The sequence below is a fragment of the Lissotriton helveticus genome, chromosome 5_1, assembly GCF_964261635.1.
Source record: "Lissotriton helveticus chromosome 5_1, aLisHel1.1, whole genome shotgun sequence".
In the NCBI taxonomy this organism is placed as follows: Eukaryota; Metazoa; Chordata; class Amphibia; order Caudata; family Salamandridae; genus Lissotriton; species Lissotriton helveticus.
The window spans coordinates 1,377,818,478-1,377,836,869 of record NC_136065.1 but is presented as its reverse complement, the minus strand read 5'-3'; the positions used below and the strand labels follow the sequence as shown (position 1 = coordinate 1,377,836,869).

Below are 18,392 nucleotides of genomic sequence, written 5' to 3'. Positions count from 1 at the left end.
AGTCAAAACCTACAGATACCTGGGAGTTATATTTAACGATAATGGTAATTTAAGCTCCCAAAAACTGCATATCACCAGGAAGGCAAACGCATTAACGGGTGCATTTGGGATCATCAAAAAATCTACAAGCAATTTAACTTATCAACCGCTTCTTAAGGTGATATCGGCGAAACTGTTACCTTCCTTATCCTATGGCAGTGAGGCTCTAAATGGAAAAGACGCAATAATTATTAACAATGCTATCTCAAAAGCTTTTCGATCCCTCTTTCTTTTACCAAAAAATGCCTCACAAGCCCAAATCTGGCTGGAGTTCGGCTTGAACAACCAATTATATGCACGAAAGGGTCATATAATTAAAGTATGGAATAGAGTGAAAATGATAAGAACTTAATTTCACAGCTTTTATGGAGAGAAGTTGAGGGTAACAATAAATTATCTACCTGTAAATATCTGGACAACGCTCTGGATGAATTTGGAATTAGAGGGATTTGGACTACTACCATAACCCAGGAATCCTTCAAAAAATTGTGAATAAAACAACAGATTACCTATCATTGATAAGTGATAAAGAGACCCTTGTTAAAAGGAAACACGCTTGGTCCATAATAGACGGCTACAAAAAAAAGAGACCTCAGCAGTATCTGGACACAGCATGGTCGTGGAGAAGTAAACATATCTTCACTAATGCACAATTTGGAATATGGCCAGGAGAATCACATGCACTACCTTGGAAAAAACTCGAAAATAACATATCGTGTCGGTTGTGCAAAGTTGGAGAGGAAAATATTGTGCATCTCCTGTGCATCTGTCCAGAACTAATAAACAAAGACTAACTTTATTAAAAAGGTTATTTAACGAAAGAGCGATAAGAACTTGCAGACAAGCATTGATGTGATGTCTTTGCCCAGATGATCTACCCATTAATTCTGCTTTCGCAAAATTTTTAACAATTGCACTGAAAAAATTAGAACAGTATAACATTGATCATTATAATGACTATACTCATCACTAACTTTTAAACATATGTACTTGTTTTATCTAAAACAGTTTTAACAATGTGTCTGAATAATTTTAAAGATTCACTGTTATTTAAAATCCATTTTAATGAGGTATTGTAACTTAAATGTACATGATTGAGCATTCACTCTTTGTAAAGATTTTAATTAATCAATCAATAAATAACTACTACTTCTTGAAGCTACAATATCTTTCTTGTGAGGCAGTAGTGGTTTACTTTGTTAGTGCTGTTATAGCTTTATATTATGTCAAAAGGAATCCAGGACAAAACATGGGTGAATAAAATATTTTTGAGAGAAAGAGGAAAATCAGAGTGGCTTCTCCCTTATCAGTCCAAATATATTTTATTTAAAACAGTCGTCACCCTCACCCACGTCCAGTGGCATGATCTATCATATGGTACCTCCTTGCTAGTACCTTTCTTTTTGGTGTGTAGCTGCCTCCTCTGGGAGCTCTTAGTGGGGTGAGTGTTGTGTTGTTTTTATGAGAAGAAAGACTATGAAACCATACTTAATACACATTTGTGTTTACTCCTGTTTTGTGTGTCCTGTTTTGTGTGTACTGAAAGAGACAGAACCATAGATTGTATGAAATGAAAAGTAAATTTATACAGTGCACTAAACCTGAAGGGGACTGAGGAATAAGATGAAAAGAGCCAAGTTTTAATGTGTTTTCGGAACAATGAGAAAAACTCGATTTCTGAGATATAAGCTTGTAGAAAGCTTTGCTGCAGCAAAAGAGATGCAAGCATTACGTCCACCTCCTAGATGCTGATCTGAGTGGTCAACGTGGTGTGTAACACTGAAAATATGATATGATAAACAGGGGTCCTTTTTTGGCGTAAGGCAAGAAAAAACGTACAGAGCGCTTTGAATATCACTTGCTTATGGACCAGTTGTCAGTGAAGAGCCCGAAGACTTTCTCTCATCAAGAGATGTTTCAGGATATTTAAAAAAGGTGCACTGCAGAGTTTTGAATAACCTGAAGTTTATTCAGTGAATAATTATTAATGTTAAAGTAAAGTGCATTAGAGTAGTCTATTGTGATGTGATCAGGACAATGACTACTGATTTGTGAAGTTCAGCAGGAATAAAAGGGAATATTTTTTTCAAAGTTCTAATGATATGGAAGTAGGTTCTGGTAGTATGACTAACCTGCAAATAAAAATTCAGGAAATTAATGAAGAGAACCCCAAGATTCTTTGCCGACTCCATAGGGGTCAGTAATAGACCTTATGCCTCTGGCCACCACAGCTAGGACCAGATGGATTTCTGGGCCCTGAACACGAGGATCTCTGTTTTGTCCACATTTCATTTTAAGTTGTCTTTCATCCAGATACTTGTGCTGGCTATGGAGTGTTTAAATGTATCTGCCTTTAAAGGAATGTTGTCAGTAATGGGCACGATAATTTGAATGTCATCTGCCTATGACAGAATCTGGAAGCAGAAGGATTGATTCTTCACCTCAAGGGGGGAAGACATAGAGATTAAAAGGATTGGGGCTAAAAGAGGAACGCTGTGGCACTCTACACAGAAGGCTGAAAGCCTTAGCCTTGAGTTTGTTGAACCAGATGGATGGGCGAGACCGTATTGAAAGCCACTGATAATTCTAGCATAACGAAGATCCCTGTCCTGGTCCACCTGGCTTTTGGATAAAAACTGCTGCCGCAATAGGCACTGTCCTCTCCTAAATTCACTCTGAAAAGGGTCCAGGAGGTCATGGGTGTCAACGAATCTAACCAGTTAATGTACTTCTCTGGAATTTTAGCAGGAGCAGCAGAGACAAAGGTCGAAATACAATAGCTTTATTCCATGATTTAGGAAAGGGTTCCTGTTACCAAAATATGACTACAATCTTCTGCAGAAATTCTGCATCTCAATCGGGGAAAGTTGCAGAATTCGGGGAGGGCAAGGTTATCCAGTATTATGGGTGTCTTTTATAGATTCACATGCCTGAATCATTCCCCGTCGTCGGAATGGGAGTCCCCGGTACATAAATAAAGTAATGTCCTATAGACATATAGAGAATAGAAGGCCTAAAGGCCTCACATTAGTAACATATCCATGTCCTTTTGTAAAAAGGACCAAACTCTAGAAAAGAGCCAATCAGCTCCCACCTCCCTCTAGAACCCTCCTGGCAGGAGCCTCAGTCCCTCAGATTTTCTACCGCACGTTGTGCTAAGGGAGTCTCCCCTGAGCTTTGCTCAGGTTTGTTTCTTCACAGCTTTTTCCTCAGCATTTTGGATTATTTCCTCAAGTGAAAGCTATACACTATGGCTGACATTCCAAAGAAGGGTCTCTTTAGGGCCTGTGGCTCTTGTGGTAAGAAAAGGCTACACATTGATGATCAACATAAAGACTGCCTTTACTGCTTATACCCAGATCATACTGCTAAGGACTGCAAGGTATGTCGAACCTTTTCAACTAAGACCCTTAAAGATAGAGAAGGACGCCTTCTAATCTGGCTCCAAAGGCTTAAGGATAGAGATAACTTGGATTCCTCTGAGGAGAGTGAGGGTTCTTCTGTCTCCTCAAGATTATCTCTGAAAAGGCCAAGGGTGGCGTCCCCTGGCCCCTTGGACACTCCTCAAAAGAAGACATCGAAAAAGTTTTCAGAGGCTATGTCAAAAACAGCTTCTGAGAAAGAGGTTCACACTTTCAAGAAGCCTGCACCGTCGACGATGACAATATCGTCGACGACATCTTCAGCGACGAAGAAAGCAGTGTCTCCTGCTTATGTGTCTACGTCGACGACGACGGTCTCGACGACGGCGGCATCGTCGTCATTATCTTCATCGACGACGACGACTCCATCGTCGTCAGCGGGTAAGACAATACAATAGTTATCAAGAGATCGTCGTCGACGCCTAAGATCCCGTCGACGATAGCCTCGCCGACGACAGCGTCAACGACGAGATCATCACCGTCGGCATCGACACCGTCGATGAAGGCCCCGTCGACGAAGGCCTCGTCGTCGAAGACACTGCCGACGAAGGCACCGTCGGCGAAGGCGCCTTCGACGAAGACACCGTCGACGAAGACACCGTCGACGATGGTACCGTCGACGGCAGGAACATCTATACCGTCGACGACGGCCCCGTCGACGACAGCTTCATCGGCTATGGCAACAGTCGACACTACTCAGTCGATGATCTCACCGTCGAAGGGCCCGTCGACGGTGATGGATTCTGGCTTCCAAACAGCTTCTGTGCGTCTAAAGATCACCAGAAAGACGCTGACGCCGGAGTTAACTTCTCCTAGCTGTGTGCAACTATTACCACCAGCATGTCTCCTTCAAGATGAGGATTCTGATGACGGGGATATGTTCCAGATGGCAACTAGCCCCTCACAACTGCATGTCAAATGCCAGAGCACAGATGAGGAGGATGCTCAGGAAGAGGTAGTTCATCTACCACTTACACCTATGGTCTGTCTTCCAGCATCCCTAGTTATGGATCTGCGTTACCTCATCCAGGATTACAAGCATAGGTTCCCAGAATCTCCGGCTCCTCCAACTACCACGGCAGCTCCATCGCCAAGACCACGACCCCCGCCATTAACCATTTAAAAGGAACGGGTGGATTTGCCAGATCCTCAATCTTCTGATGAAGAAGAAGAGGAGGAACAGCGAGAAGAAGGTGAATTGCAGGACGATCAATCTGTCCATGAAGACTGGGAGGATTACGTCATACCTTCGCCAGCATCTCCAGTGCCTGCAACTTCAGATTCTCCGCCGGTTGACATCGGCGGTTTCCACAATGTGGTGGAAAGGGCCGCTAAACGCTTCCAAATTACTATGGATTCCCAGGAACAGGACTGTTTCCTCTACGATTTCAAGGAACCTCTCAAAAAATCAACGAGGTCAATTCCTATTATTGAATATCTTTGGACACAGGGGGTTCAGATTATGCAGAATCCCGCCTCTGTATTGCCGGTGATCCCTCGATTGGACAAAAAGTACAAAGCCCCAAACACGGCACCGGCTTGTCTTACAGGTCATCCTAAACTGGATTCGGTGGTGACGCAGGCGGCCCAAAAGAACTCCGGAAATCCTTCATCTCCTTTATCAGCTCCGCCTGATAAAGATGGAAGAAAGTTGGACAACATTGGGAAATGGTTTTCCTCAATGTCAGCAATGACCGTCAAGGCAGAAAATGCCCTAGCGCTTCTTGGGCATTATAATAGGCAATTGTGGGCAGATATGACCCCATACCTGTCCGAATTACCTGACGCGTCCAAGGAGTATGTAAAGAAAATTCTACTGGAGGGTGAAACATCAGCATCAGAGATTATTGACTGTGCAATGGACGTCGCTATGACAGGATTCCGCCAACTGGCTGGCGCAGCGATTTTGAGGCGCCAAGGATGGCTGAAAGCAACCTCATTCCGACCTGAGGGGCAGACAAAGATTTTGGATATGCCATATGACAGCCAGCTATTGTTTGGCACAAAAATTGACGAGGCTCCACAAAATATAAAAAAGGACACTGATACTGCGAGAGCCTTGGGCATACTGCAATATAAGAATAAGTCCTTTCGGGGAAACAGAGGAAGAGGTCACTCTTCCTACAAAGGAGGTTTTCAATACAGGTCCTCTTATTCTTCCAACCAGAGTAGACCACAGTATCAGCAACGCCAGCAGGAACAAGGCCAACAATCCTCGTATGGAAAATTGTCCTTTCGAGGTAGAGGACAAAGGAGAAACAACGGACGAAGACAATGACTTGTTTATTCAGCCAGTCCAAACCTCATCTCACTTATTAAAAATTGGAGGAAAACGTACCCATTTTCTGCAAAATTGGAAAGTAATTACTACAGACCGTTGGGTCCTTCAATTAATACAATTCGGCCATTCTATGGAATTTATACTCACCCCTCCTCAAACTCCGCCTCGCCCAATGCATCACAAAAACCTGCGGCTGCTTCTACGAGAAATCTCTATTATGCTACAGAAAGGAGCAATAGAGAAAGTACCTCCATCCCAAAGGGGGAAAGGATTTTATTCTTGTTTCTTTTTGATCCAGAAAAAAGAAAGAAAATGGAGGCCAATCCTGGACCTCAGGGCCCTCAACAAATTCCTGAAGAAGCAGTCGTTTCGCATGGTAACGATCCAGGAGGTCTTACATCTTCTGGAGGAAGGAGATTTCATGACGTCACTAGACTTACAGGACGCTTACTTCCATATACCAATTCACAGGAATCACAAAAAATACTTGAGATTTGCAGTAGCGGGCAGGCATTTCCAGTTCTGCGTCCTGCCCTTTGGACTCAAGTCTGCGCCCCGCATCTTCACGAAATGTGTTTTCCCAGTGGCGGCATATCTCAGACAGCGGCGTCATCAAGTCTTTCCATATCTGGACGACTGGCTGATAAAGGCACCGTCCTTCAAAGACGCGTCCAGGTCTTCCAACGCCTGTCTAAATCTCTTCAATTGCCTGGGTCTCACGCTCAACCAGGAGAAATCGGCCCCAAGACCTTCTCAAACCATGAATTTCCTGGGAGCAACCTTGGACACACGTTCTGCAAAAGCGTTCCCATCTCAGGAGAGGAAAAACAAACTCCTAGCTCTAGCGTCTGGAGTAGCCTTGAAAAGAGTGTTGACGGTCCGCCTCTTCAAATCCCTTTTGGGGAGGATGTCTTCGTGCATCCTTTTGATTGCTCGCTGTCGTCTACGGATGCGTCCTCTGCAAGAGGCACTCTCGAGGCAGTGGATTCAATGCGCAGAGTCATTCGACGACCGCATAAAGGTGACTTCTCAGATAGTCAAAGCTTTGCGATGGTGGATGTTATAACCTATCTCAAGGATTGACATTCCTGCTTCCAGCGGCTCCTCATGTCATTACAACAGACGCCTCCTTAGAAGGTTGGGGAGCCTTCCTACAGGAACTGCAGATAAGTGAAAAATGGTCAGCTGCAGAGAAAAAACTCCATATCAATCTGCTCGAGCTGAGAGCGGTCTTCCTGGCCCTGCAGTCTTTCCTACCAAGAATCAAAAACTCCCTGGTGCTCGTCAGGACAGACAACACTACGACGATACACTACCTCAACAAGCAGGGAGGGACGCGCTCGCTGACACTCTCTTGCGAGTCGCAGAAAATCTGGAACTGGCTAATAACGAACAATGTAGCCCTACGGGCGGAATATGTCCCAGGCATGGACAATATAATCGCCGACTCGTTGAGCAGGCAGAAAACATTATCTCACGAGTGGGAAATAGATTGGAAGATCCTCAACCAGATCTTCTCCAGATGGGGCGCGCCACAGATCGATCTCTTCGCTACGAGGATCAACGCCAAATGCCCGTACTTCGCAAGTTGGCATCCCCAGTCAGGGCCTCTAGGGAATGCATTTTCCATCGCATGGCGCAACATCTTTGCGTACGCCTTTCCGCCATTCCTGATGCTTCCCAGAGTCCTCAGGAAGACGAAAGTGGAGCCTTGCACTCTCATTCTAATAGCCCCAACTTGGCCGAGACAGCATTGGTTCACAGAACTCCACCGTCTGTCCCTGAAACGGCCAATCCGTCTGAAGCAGTGTCCGTCCGTCTCTGCTCACTATGAACAACCGGCAAGTTCAACATCCGGATCTGAAATCTCTTGAGTAGCCTCCTGGTTCCTGAGTTCAGAGAATTTCGAAATTTGAATATTCCGCAGGACTGTAGAGACATCCGCGCCAGAGCACGAGCGAATAGCACCACCAAAACATATTCCCTGAAATGAAAGAGGTTTTGTGTTTGGTGTACAGGTCAAGGGATACACCCTTACTCTTCCTCACCGGAACAAGTTTTACCTTACCTGTTACATCTGGCGAAGTCGGGCCTAGCCCACTCTTCCATTAAAGTCCACTTGGCTGCAATATCCCGTTATAAGAGAACTTCAGCGGGTCCATCCCTCTGGTCAAACAGGTTGATCAAGCAATTTTTGAAGGGGTTATACAGGTCTTTCCCTCCAGTAAGGATGTTGCCACCTACCTGGCGTCTGAATGTAGTTCTTAATCAGCTCATGAGGCATCCATTCGAGCCGGTGCACAGAGCTGAATTGAAGTACATCTCTTGGAAGACAGCTCTCCTTCTTGCACTCAGCTCTGCAAGGAGGGTGAGTGAGCTGCAAGCATTTACAATTCAGGAACCTTTTCTGCAATTTAAAAATGACAGATTGATTCTGAGGACCAATCCGAAGTTTATCCCAAAAGTTCCGTCATATTTCCACCTTAATGAGCCTGTGGTTTTGCGTTCCTTCTTTCCAAATCCCAGTACAGCTGCAGAGAGATCGTTGCATTCTTTGGACCTCAAGCGATGCTTAAAATTTTACCTTGACAAGAGAAAAGCATACAGGAAATCAAACCAACTATTCGTAGCTTACAGCAGACCTAGGAAGGGTCTCTCCACTTTCTAAACAGAGTGTCTCACGCTGGATTTCTGCAGCCATCTCTTTCTGTCATGAACAAGCAGGACAGCCACTGCCCTCTAAGGTGCGAGCCCACTCCACAAGAGCTATGTCCACTTCTATGGCCCTCTTTGCAGGGGTGCCAGTCATTGACATTTGCAGAGCAGCAACATGGAAGTCGCCACATACCTTCACTAGGCATTACTGCCTGGACACGGAGCTTATGAAGGATGCAGCGGTGGGACAAGCAGTACTACGCCAACTATTTCACTGAGGTGAGCCTTCATCCCTCCATCCTTCTCTTGCATGCACATTTCTTTACTGATATTTGTGGTTGGCGTCTATGGGCTGTTGCTAGTCGCTTGATATGTTATTATCTAATGACTTGTATATACTGTACCATCCGAAATGTGCTCTCTGCATTGCTTGCTACTCTGATTCAGGCTTGTGAATCTATGAAAGACACCCATAATACTGGATGAGAAATGCGTTACTTACCTGTAACTGCAGTTATCCAGTATTGGTGTCTTTCATAGATTCACATGCAACCCTCCCACCTCCCCTGGAAGGACTCACCTAATTCTCTCAGTAACACGCCTACTTAGCTTAGTGCGTACGAAAATCTGAGGGACTGAGGCTCCTGCCAGGAGGGTTCTAGAGGGAGGTGGCGGCTGATTGGCTCTTTTCTAGAGTTTGGTCCTTTTCACAAAAGGACATGGATATGTTACTAATGTGAGGCCTTTAGACCTTCTATTCTCTATGTCTATAGGACATTACTTTATTTATGTACCGGGGACTCCCATTCCGATGACGAGGAATGATTCAGGCACGTGAATCTATGAAAGACACCAATACTGGATAACTGCAGTTACAGGTAAGTAACACATTTCATCTGCTGGAGAGCCAGATTTTATGTTCATCAAACACTCCTTCATTTAAAGAGCTGAGATGGTAGTAAAAGTAGAAAGCAAAGTGAGATGAGAGGAAGCATGCAGAACCTCAGAGTAAGGTCCTCCGCAGCATCCAAGTGATTGAATTCTGAATATATATATACCAACTCAGAATATCCAAGATTAGCCATAAAATCAAGCAATGAAGTTGAATCCCTACAAGAGAGATCCTCCAAATAAAAGTTAAAGTCTCCCCAAATTGTAAACTTAGATTGTGTGAGAAATGGTTCCAGAACCTAATTCCAAGATGCAGAAAATTAGCTCACTGGCCAGGCAGGCGATAAACCGAAAGAGTGGCTTTAGTATAGGTTTTAATCTGAAAGATGCCACCTTACAGGGATCCTGCGAGTGCATGACCACCAGCTCAAGAGTATAATTCTACAAGTCCCACAATATTATCTCTAGGCGCCACCAAGCTGAGCGGGCCAGTCAAGTCTGAAAATCACATACCCCAAAGGGAGCATTGCCACAAGGTCAGGTCCTGAATCTTTTCTTGTCCAGGTCTTTATTATGAGAAGACAGTCTAATACCATGGATTGAACTTGATCCATACCTTTATATTTGTGGTTAATGGGAGAACGTGCGGTAGTTAAGGCACCAGTTATCTTCATTTGGTTTTCAGGAACTTCCATAGAGCCCTAGACCCTCCCTTTCCATAAGAGCTGGGCATAGTGGAACCACCCATCAGGTTAACATGTAAGCCACGGTTAGGACAAGAGATTTGTCTGTCTGTTTGTCTATGTTGACTTTGTGACATCCCTCATTCTTACCTTTAGAACGCAGTTCTAATAAATGCGTTCACGAATACCGCACAGTTAGTGGACTTGTCTTTGGCATGCCAGTGGCATGTCCGCTGCTCACGTCTGCTGTGCAAATATGCCGGCATGCCAAATATAAAGCCCGTAGCATGAAACTCAGAGCGTATAGCAGGGGCGACCCAACCTAACAGGGCTACTCCCTACAGTCAGATAAAAGGTTCCAAATGGCTACGTGGATGTGCCGGCATGCCGCATATAAAGCCCAGCCTCTAAAATGGATGTGACTTAGGTTTGAAGGGATGAACTTGTAAGGCAGGAGTAAATAACTAGCAACCTAGAGTCCAGCTGCTCCCGCCTACTAGTGGAGGCTCCGCTTCATTGCAGGAGTACTGGGAAATTAAATGTCAGTCAGAAATCCAACACATACTGCTAATATAGCGCTTCTATTACGGAGCCAGGCAACTCCAAAATGCAGCGCATGGACTGCACAGGAAAAATAATCAGGGGATATTGCGCCACCTTAGCGTGAAATCCAGCGAGTATAGCAGGGAAGACCCAACCCAACAGGGATACTCCCAGTAATTAGATTAAATGTCCCAAATGGCTCCATGTATGCACCGGCATGCTGAATCTCCAGTATTCAATCTTTCATAGATTCACATGCTTGTATCTTCCCCGTCGTCATGGTGGGAGTCTCCCGGTAAATGATAACCATAGCAGTAGAAGAAAAAACTGCCTGGAAGCCATAGAGTAGTGAAACCACTAGGTAACCTCTCCTCCTCATTATGTGGCCCAAACTACAGCCAATCAGCAGCCAGCACCAGCCTACACCATTCCCAGCAGAGCCACCATACCTCAGATTTCCAACCGCCTTCGTGTGAGAAGGAGTCTCCCTGAGCTCTGCTCAGTTTATTCTCTCTTCAATGAACTTTTGACCTTTCACAGTTGGAAGACAGACAGGTACTGTTCTTTTATTATCAAGCATCATTTCATTCAATATGTCTGAAAGCTCCAAGAAGAGTCTTTTCAGAGCTTGCAGGTCCTGTGGCAAGGCCAGGCTGTTTTCTGAGGATCCTCACAAGGAATGCTTGTACTGTTTGTACCCTAAGCATATTCCTAAGGACTGCAAGTATTGCCGGACCTTCTCTGCCAAAACGCTGAAGGATAGAGAAGCGCGCCTCTTATTATGGCTTCAGAAAAGGAAAACTCATGACTCGGAGTCTGAGGGAGAAGCTAAGGGACACACCTCTAAGAAATTAAAAAGAGGGTCCTCTGAGGAAAAGGGAGATGTGAGGAAACAAAAAGCAGGAAAATCTAAGGAAGGTGAACCTTCTACTTCACTCCCTCCAACTCCTCTCAAGCCTTCCTCAGAAAAGAAGGCTCCGTCGTCGCTTCCGTCGACGAAATCTACCGATATTCCAGTCAGATCGCCGACGAGGCCGTCGACGACCTCGACGACGACCATCTCGTCGACGACAACGACGACGACAATCTCGACGACGACAGCTTCGTCGACGACGACTCCGTCGACGGTGAGTCCCAGACCTTCGTCGACGGCAAGATCTTCGTCGACGAGTATCCCGTCGACGATGCGGATGATTGTTCCGTCACCGGCCCCGTCAACGGCCCCGTCGATGGTCCCGTCGACGATGAAAAAATCGTCGACGATGCCATCTCCAACCAAGATTACTTCAACATATATTTCCATTAAGAGGATTGCTCCGTCGACGGGAGCGTTGACGAGCAAAAAAGGGGAGTTTTCCACGCCGAAGATTTCACCTTTACTGCCCTCTACCATTCTGGATTGCCAGGAATCAGAGGAGGAAGGATCCTTTGGTGTTGCTTACAGTCCTTCGCAACTCCATATTAAACATCAGGATTCCAATGAGGAAGACCACCAGGAGGCCCAGGAGCACTTCTCTTTTACGGATCGGCCGGTCAAAGGCCAGATGAGATACGAGTCATTTCACCAGGCCTACCACTATGATGATGAAGAGGAAGTGGATGCGCCTGTGGGGGAAGAGGCCATGTTGGTGCCTACTTCTTTAATATCATACCTAAGAAGCATGATCAATAGCTATTATTGTCGCTTTCCGGAAGATAATGCTTCTGCGGCCGCTGAAAAAGTCTCTCAACCTGCAAAGGAGACACCCCTGGCTCAACCGCCGCCTCCTCCTCCTCGGACGGAGGTCCAAAATTTTATTACAATTCGGGATGACTTAAATGATTTTGATCAGGACGATCAAGAAGAGGAAGGGGAACTTCCTCAGGATGAGGGGGTTGGAGATGAATGGGACCAATATATTTCTCCAACGTCCCCGGTGTCACCTTTGCCTCAATCAAGCTCTCCTCCAGAGGACATAGCCAGTTTTCACGATTTGATGGGAAAAGCGGCTAAAAGATTTAAGCTTGATATGCCAATCAAGGAAAGCGAATGTTTCCTTTACGATTTCAAGGAGTCCTCCAGGAAGTCAGTAAGAGCCATTCCTATTATTGACCATATCTGGAATGAAGGACTCAAACTGATGAAGAATCCAGCCTCAGTCCCAGCATCCGTACCCAAGCTGGACAAAAAGTATCGCGCTATAGAGACGGCTCCAGCATGTCTTATTGGTCATCCTCGACCAGACTCGGTTGTGACTCAAGCAGCGCAGAAGCGCTCCAAGAACCCTACGGCTACATGTGTGGCGCCCCCTGATAAGGAGGGCAAGAAGATGGATGGCATAGGTAAACGTTTTGCAGTCATGGCAGCAGCTTACATCAAAGCGACCAACGCGATGGCCCTTCTGAGCCGGTTCAATAGACAGATGTGGTCTGACATCGCACCATTCCTGCCGCACCTTCCGGAGGACAAGAAAGAGGAGGCGACTACCATCCTGCAGGATGGAGCCAGAGCAGCGTCGGAGTCCATAGACGTGGCAATGGACATAGCGTCTATAGCTTTCTGCCAGATGGCTGGGGCGGTAACCCTACGGAGGCAAGGATGGCTCAAAGCTACATCCTTTCGACCGGAGGTCCAGTCTAAAATCTTGGACATGCCATTCGATAAACAGATCGATGAGGCTTTACAGGGGATAAAAGCAGATACTGATACTGCTAGATCCTTGGGATCTTTACAGCAAGGTCGTTATCAGTCCTTTCGTGGCCGAGGATCCAGAGGACGTTTTCAACAGCAACGTTCCTCTTTCCAATCTAATCGGTACCAAGCTTACAACCAACAGGGTTACCGTCAGTACTCCTCCAACCAGCAATACCGGTCCTCGAACACTTCCTTCCAACAACAAGGAAGAAGAAAGTCCGCCGCCAGAGGGAAGCAAGACTCTGGTCGTAGACAGTGATATTTCTCAGGCGCCTCCAATTCCGCTTCAGATCGACCAGTTCCACTACCTCTCTCAGTTTCTCCCGCATTGGCAGTCCATAACATCGGACAGATGGGTATTAGACATCATTACACAGGGTCACACCCTGGAATTCGCACAAAGGCCTCCAAATCGTCCACCTCTCTGCAGAGTTCATCAACATATAGCAGCTCTCAAAGCAGAGATCTTATCACTCATACTGAAAGGAGCGATAGAGGAAGTCCCATCAGACCAGCGAGGAACAGGTTTTTACTCACACTTCTTCCTTATAAGGAAAAAGCAATCATCAAAATGGAGGCAGGTACTGGACCTCAGAGATCTGAACACATACATAAAGAAAATTTCTTTCCGTATGCTGTCCTTACAGGAAATTCTTCTACTGCTCCGCAAGGGAGACCACATGGTCTCTCTAGACCTGTTGGATGCATACTTCCACATTCCGATACACAAAAAACACAAGAGGTATCTGCGATTTATGGTGGCGGGGCGCCATTACCAGTTCAGAGTTTTGCCTTTCGGCCTTAAGTCTGCCCCCAGAGTATTCACAAAATGCATGGCTCCAATAGCGGCGCATTTAAGGCAGCAAAGTCTACAGGTGTTCCCATACCTGGACGACTGGTTAATAAAAGGACCATCGTTCCAGGCAACACAAAGATCTCTACGGATGTGCACGGATCTCTTCCAAAGATTAGGCCTTCGGATAAACAAAGAAAAATCAATTTTTCTCCCGACTTGTACTCTACAATTCCTAGGAGCAATCCTGAAAACACAGGAAATGAAAGCTTACCCATCAGAATAACGGGTAACAAAAATCTTGAATCTGACTGCATCTCTGGCAACAAAAAAGTTCACTTCCATCAGAATATTCAAGTCATTACTGGGAATGATGTCCTCTTGTATCCCATTGATTCCCAATTGCCGTTTACAGATGAGACCGCTGCAAGAAGCCCTGGACAAACAATGGGTCCAAGCCCTGGGTTCCTTCGACGACAAGCTGGTCATAACCCATCAGATCAAATGTGCAATGTCATGGTGGAGTATCAGGAGCAATCTAACAAAGGGCCTGGTATTCGAACCTCAATCTCCAAGCTACGTCATGACATCAGATGCTTCATTATGAGGTTGGGGGGCACATCTACAAGACCTGGAGATTCAAGGCCTTTGTTCTCCTCAAGAGACAAAACTTCACATCAATCTCTTGGAATTGAAAGCCGTCTTCCTGGGCCTTCAGGCCTTCCTTCCCAGGATCCAAGGTTCATCGGTCTTAGTGCGTACGGACAGCACAACAACAATGTTTTACCTGCGCAAGCAGGGTGGAACGAGATCAAAACCCCTGTCGATTCAGGCACTGGAAATGGCTATTGTGTCAGAACATAAAGCTGCAAGTGGAACATGTTCCAGGGGTAGACAACATAAAAGCGGATCTGTTAAGCAGGTCCTCCGACATTTGCCACGAGTGGGAACTATGTCAAGTCCAGCTGAATCGGATTTTCAATGTGTGGGGCAAGCCAAGTCTGGACCTGTTTGCAACTCAGAGCAACAAAAAGTGCAGACATTATGCCAGCAGGTTCCCCCAACAGGGTTCGAGAGGGAATGCTCTTCACCTACGATGGACAGGGATGTTTGCTTATGCCTTCCCTCCTTTTCCCCTAATTCCCAGATTACTGAGGAAAATGAGATCAGAACCTTGCCAAATAATACTGATAACCCCAGCCTGGCCGAGGCAGTTTTGGTATACAGAGCTTCTTCAACTGTCGGTGGAGCCAAGAATTCAGCTCCCAACAACCAGGGATTTGATTTCCATGAACAGAGGCCAAGTAGTTCATCCGCAATTGACATCTCTAAAATTGTCGGCTTGGAACCTTTTGATCACGAATTCCAGTCATTAGATATCACTCCGGAATGTCGTGAAATATTGCAAAGTTCCGCAGCGCTGTCTACCAACTAGACATATTCTGCTAAATGGAAACGATTCTGTGTTTGGTGACTTGCTCATACAGTGCATCCTTTGACGTCTTCTCCTGAGCAAATTCTTCCTTACTTGCTGCATTTAGCCAGATCAGGGCTTGCGCACTCATCTATTAAAGTCCATTTAGCAGCAATATCTAGATACAGAAGATCTCCAGGATGCCCATCTCTGTGGTCTAACAGACTAATCAAGGAGTTCTTAAGAGGACTATTCAGAAGGTTTCCTCCAATTAGGCGTCCTCCACCCACATGGCAACTTAACACAGTCTTGTCACAACTTATGAAAGCTCAGTTCGAGCCGATCCACAAATCTGAACTGCAATTCCTGTCATGGAAAGTAGCATTACTGCTGGCGCTCACATCAGCCAGGAGGGTCAGCGAGATCCAAGCTTTTTCTATACAGGATCCCTTCATACAATTCAGGCCAGATAAGGTGATGCTAAGGACTAATCCGAAATTTGTTCCTAAAATACCTTCGTCTTTTCATCTAAATGAACCGGTGATCCTGCCTACATATTTTTTAAATCCTTCTACAGTGGCTGAAAAAGCTCTACATACTTTAGACATTGGCAGATGCCTAAAGTTCTAAATTGAAAAGACTAAAAGTTTTCGCAAATCAAACCAACTGTTTGTCTCCTACTCGGGGCCCAGAAAAGGTCTGGCCCTTTCACGTTCCTCCATCTCCAGATGGATTGCATCCGCCATTGTTTTTTGTCAAGAGAAAGCAGGAAGGCCTCTTGACATGAAAGTCCGTGCCCATGATACACGGAAGATGGCGACGTCTTCTGCATTGCTTGCAGGAGTACCCCTTCCAGACATATGCAGAGCAGCGACTTGGTCGAATGTTCATACATTCACCAAACATTACTGTCTGGACACGGAATGGAAAGCAGATGTGGCAGTGGGACAGGCAGTTCTGCGACATCTCTTTAAATAAGGTACATGTTTATGAATTTTTATTCTACTGTTTTGTCTATATAAAGTGGTTTTTTCCCTTTATGCTAATATCTGAAATAGCAAAGTTTAATTGTTATTCCTTTTTAATTTGTAACGAGTTCTTTTTTCCGAAAGGAATTTATGGCACGCAGCCCCGAGAAAAGAAAGGGGTCTAGCCTAGAAACGCTCTAACTACAAGGACTGCTATCTACTCTGATACAAGCATGTGAATCTATGAAAGATTGAATACTGGAGAAAGAACTAGTTACTGACCTGTACACTATGGTTCTCCAGTATTATCTTTCATAGATTCACATGCGCCTGCCCGCCTCCCCGTTTCCATTAGGTAGACCACCTTTCTTATCTCTGGTTTCCTGCATAGCTCACTCTTGGGCGGTAGGAAATCTGAGGTATGGTGGCTCTGCTGGGAATGGTGTAGGCTGGTGCTGGCTGCTGATTGGCTGTAGTTTGGGCCACACAATGAGGAGGAGAGGTTACCTAGTGGTTTCACTACTCTATGGCTTCCAGGCAGTTTTTTCTTCTACTGCTATGGTTATCATTTACCGGGAGACTCCCACCATGACGACGGGGAAGATACAAGCATGTGAATCTATGAAAGATAATACTGGAGAACCATAGTGTACAGGTAAGTAACTAGTTCTATATAAAGCCCAGCCAGGTGACATGGCTTAGGCTGTAAGGAATGTACTTGTAAGGTGGGGGGCTAAATAACAAGCAACCTGGAGTCCAGCAACTCCTGTCTACTAATGGAGGCTTCCCTTCACAGTAGGTGTACTGGTAAATTAAATGAAACAAAAACAGCAGTGAGAAATCCAACACATAAAATAAAAAAAAACTGTGTAAAATGGATCAAACAGTTATCACTAATATGACGCTTCTATCACAGAGCCATGCAACTCCAAAACGCAGTGAATGTGTGGTATAAGGAAAATAATCAGGGGAGTATTGCGTGTGAAATCCAGCAAGTATACTAGGGGAGACCCAGCAGAGCTGCTCCTAGCAGTTATATGAAATGTCCCAAAATGAAACTGTATGGCGTGTTGGTACTTATTTACACTTCAGTCTTTTAGTAAAGTTCCCAAAGATTTTTCCCCATTGTTCCTATGGACCTTTGGAGGTTGACTTGAAGCACTGCTAATACCCAATACAAGATATAAGAAGACTAAGAATAGAAAAGTTACAACAATACAGCTGGTAATCTGAAATATCTCAGTAAATTCAGCCATGATCAAATGAGATAGAAGCAAATTAAAGCTTCAACAGTAATGAAACAAATTGAAGCAAATAGGTGTTCCATAAGGAAGCTGTCTAAACATAGGTCGATACCGGTCATCTAACAAGGGTTCCTTTTTAGGGAGGATAGAAGGTGTCAGCATAATTCAGACTACTGCAGAAGTCTTGTAAAAAGAGATTCTCCAGTATTGGGGTGTCTTTCATAGATTCACATGCCTGAATCATTCCCCGTCGTCGGAGTGGGAGTCTCACGGTATATAAAAAGCAATAATATGCAATAATATCCTTAGAAAAACTTGGAAATAACCAACCCGGAAGTAAAGTAGCCCAAGCTACAAAAGTAAAAACTTCCACACTCATGACTATCCTGGTCGTTTTGTATAGTCCAAACTGCAGCCATTCAGGCGATAGCACCCACCAGAATGTTCTCCCCAGAGGCTCAGGCTCTCAGATTTTCTACCGCACGTCGTGTGAGGGGAGTCTCCCTGAGCTCTGCTCAGTTTCTTCTCAATTTCTCCAAGATTTCTTGAATTTAGGATGTCTTCTTCAAAGAAATCTTTATTCAGGCCTTGTGAGTCTTGTGGTAAGCGCCAGCTTTTCTCAGAAGACCCCCACAAGAGGTGCATTTACTGCCTGTATCCGGAACATCAGGTGAAGGACTGCAAGATATGTAGGACCTTCCCTCAAAAGACCCTCAGGGACAGAGAGGGCCGCTTACTTCTGTGGCTACAGAAGCTCAAGGACCAAGATAATTCAGTGTCTGAGG

At 45.2% G+C, this 18,392-nt stretch overlaps 1 protein-coding gene across 8 annotated transcripts in view; it reads left to right on the top strand.

The window, feature by feature from the left end:
• The window catches only part of FKBP5 (FKBP prolyl isomerase 5), a 796,880-nt gene that overhangs the window by 607,790 nt on the left and 170,698 nt on the right, over positions 1–18,392 (top strand). The window lies entirely within an intron of this gene.